The sequence below is a fragment of the Cyprinus carpio genome, unplaced genomic scaffold, assembly GCF_018340385.1.
Source record: "Cyprinus carpio isolate SPL01 unplaced genomic scaffold, ASM1834038v1 S000003047, whole genome shotgun sequence".
In the NCBI taxonomy this organism is placed as follows: domain Eukaryota; kingdom Metazoa; phylum Chordata; class Actinopteri; order Cypriniformes; family Cyprinidae; genus Cyprinus; species Cyprinus carpio.
This window is the reverse complement of record NW_024875753.1, coordinates 8732-12152: the sequence shown is the minus strand read 5'-3', so window position 1 is coordinate 12152 and position 3421 is coordinate 8732.

Below are 3421 nucleotides of genomic sequence, written 5' to 3'. Positions count from 1 at the left end.
ATGGAATTCAAGGTTGTTCCAAGCTCATCCACGACGCATTATTACAGTTCTTTATAATTTCAACATGTTTCTTTGGAATTTTAGTCAGTGTGGAAAAGGTTTCAGAGATGCATCTGAATTTTTTTTAAGACCATCGTAATTTGGGGGGATTTTTTTGGGGGTTTTTGTTTTTTTTATTTGTTATGCTTTTATACACGGATTGTATATTTAGGAAGGGAATTCTCTACTACTGCAAGGGGATTTTGTTCAGCATGTAAGCAGGGGATGGACTGGGTTCAAATTTGGCCCTGGACATATCCAGCCCATGAATGTTCTGCTGGGTTATAGGGCCTTCAACTGGAGTAAATAAATGAATAACAAACAGGACAGCAACAAATACATAAATATTACTGAGATTCAAAGCAAATGCATTTTTGTCAGATAGAAATGCACTTGACACTAAAACAATGATTTGAGCTAGAATGCCAAAAAATAAAAATTAGCTCTACTTCTACCGGCTCCTGGGTCATCCTTTCCTCCCATCCCAGTGACTGTGAACCTGTATGATTCTTTACTTCTTCTGTGGAATTACAAAATATATTCTTGTAGAATGTTAACAAACCATTTTGCTTCTCCCTTTCATTTCTACTGTATGGACAAAAAAAAGTCTTGGATTTCTCAAATTATCAGTATAGAATGACAGAGGTGATCCAGTACAACAAAAAAGAATCACGAGTTTCACACAGCTGTATGGTACCCCATTAAAGAGGAAGATACACATGATAGCAGATTACGGACTTCCGAAGCAACAAAACAAAAGTGGGTATACCCGAGGGTATACACAGATATTGATCCCTAGATAAGTATTAATATACAGCAAATGGCCGGGGAAAAAAGTAAGCATACTGCGTATACTTGCGTATGGCCCACTGATTACACCACTGGTCATTTTCTCTTGTGTGACTGAAATCTAAAGAGAACTTTACTATATACTGACCTGCAGCTCTACACTAGTGTACTTTACTCACATGTAGATGTTCTGCAGTTTAAATGCACTTTAACTGTCTTACGTTCATTGTGAACAACAGTAGCTCAAAATAGTGAATTTCAGCTATTCATTCCTACTTTTTACAACTTCACTTCATGGATCTACATTTAAAAAGCAAACAAACTTATACATTTAAGGGCAATTTATTTTTTTGCAGTGGGAGTTTTCAATATTGAGAGTTTTATATTTCTATAATTCTGTTTTTCAACACCTACAGTGAACTGAAGTAAAACAGTTTTATTGAAGTAGAAATGCTGGTCGTTGTATTAAATGAGTATGTTATAGAGCTCATCATATAGAACTGTCTGCAGACACATGAAGATGTTTGAGTGATAGTTTTCTTGTCTCAGAGTAAAGAGAGTGCATGATGAGAAATACTGAAATAAACAGACTGACTAACAAAAAGTAAACTGAGAAACAGCGATTTCACATGGTGTGACAATATCAGAATGAGCAGCTCTCCATGAATCACTGACAGACACACTTAGATGCATCTGTTTGATCACGACATCAAGAGCTTTAAATAAAATCATCAAAATGACTTCAGCACAGCATTAAAAGTCTATAGCTCAAAGTGACTAGTGATACATCATAAAGATTGGAGCACTCATACATGAAAAATAACTAAATATATCTACCACCCCTCTAACAATATTTCTGTTTCTTCCCTCCTGAACTGTTTGTGATTTGAACGGCAACTCTGAAATTTCTTTTCACTTCTGTAAAACAAGTGAAAAATTCTTCCTGTTTTCTTTTCAGGAAGAGCTTGAGAATCAGCAGAATGACAGTCAGGCATAAACAAACACACACACACACACACACACACACACACACACATCATCATCAATGTAATGTCAGCTGACTATTATTAGGGATGAAGCCAAAGCTGACAAAATTCTAACAAATAATGGAAATGATACACAGTAGTTTCTATGTGCTTGCTGGTGAGAATGAGGTGTTATAGATCATTTGGATACTTACTACAGATTCATCACTTGCAATTCTACAGAGTAGACATCTGACAACCTGCCAAAATAAAAGCTTTGAAAATTATTAAAATTCATATAAAAACTAAAAAACATAACACTTTATAATAACTTTAATTTATAAATCATTAACAAACATTATGTAATGCTTTACAGATCATTAGTTGATATATATTCACATAGCTAGAAAAATGAGATAATGTTCTTGTTAATGTTTACTAATGAACTTATGTAGCCAGTTGACTAAGACATCTGTTTTATTTGTTTTTTTTTATGTCTAAGGAATTTGTTCTGTAAATCTAGTTAACTTCAGCAAAACTTGTATTAAATGCATTTTTATTAAGTTCTATTTACATTGGTTCCTATTGAGAGTTCCTATCAATTGTTGTAGGTGGGGCTTTAATTAGTGGGACACGCAAGAGACATATGACGCTTCTCCTTTAAGCTTCGCGCTCAGATGCACGGTGTATGTGAATGGAGAAGCAGAGGTAGTTTTTCTCTCTCGTATTTAGCTTGCATTAACGGTCTCTTTGTAACGTAATCACTACATTTATGATGTTAAAACACTGTTAAGAGTATATGTCGTAACTTGTAACCCTTTGATTAGCATATTTTCCTTGAAAGTGGTACTTTTAACCGTGTTAAACTGAGTGTTTTGTTTGCACGTGTATCTTTCCATGCAGGAATGAGAGAGTAGGCCTTCTGATGTCTGTATATACTAATGTTGCCTCACGCTACTCTGTTTAAGGAATAAATCCATCATCCCAATCGTGATGTCGTTGTGTTTTTGTGGCGTCCGGAGATTACCACTTGAAGTCTGCTACACTTACAAAACATTACTTAATGATTAACATATGATTATTTATTGTAAACTGAAATACTTACAAATATCAGTAAACTTTCAGTTCATATGATCTTCTTTTGTTGGTCTTTGTTGTGTAGACTTATATGTTCACATCTTAACAAATAATCTATTAATTATGTGTTCATGTTTTTGGAGAAGGAGATCTAAAGTTGAAACTATTCATCATTTGTAAATGTTTATAAATGATTACTAATCATTTAGTATCTTTATGGGCATTGGACTTGTGTAACAAGGTTTGTGTAAAGGGTGGCTGGATAAGTTAAGCTAAATGCTTGCTAAAGACATAACATTGTGATTTTGGTGCAAAAAAGTTTTAATATACTTTAGTATACACTCACATTAGTATACTACTCCTAAGTATTTTATTAAACAGGATATTCCTTGGATCATAAATAAACAGGAGAAAACAAATATAATATAAACAGATTGAACCGTGTATGCTTATAGTAATCAAATTGACCCCTGTACACTGTTGACTTTAACCAACTCTTAAACCTACCCACACACCAAACCTGACCCTAACCTACCCGTATCACACCTCAG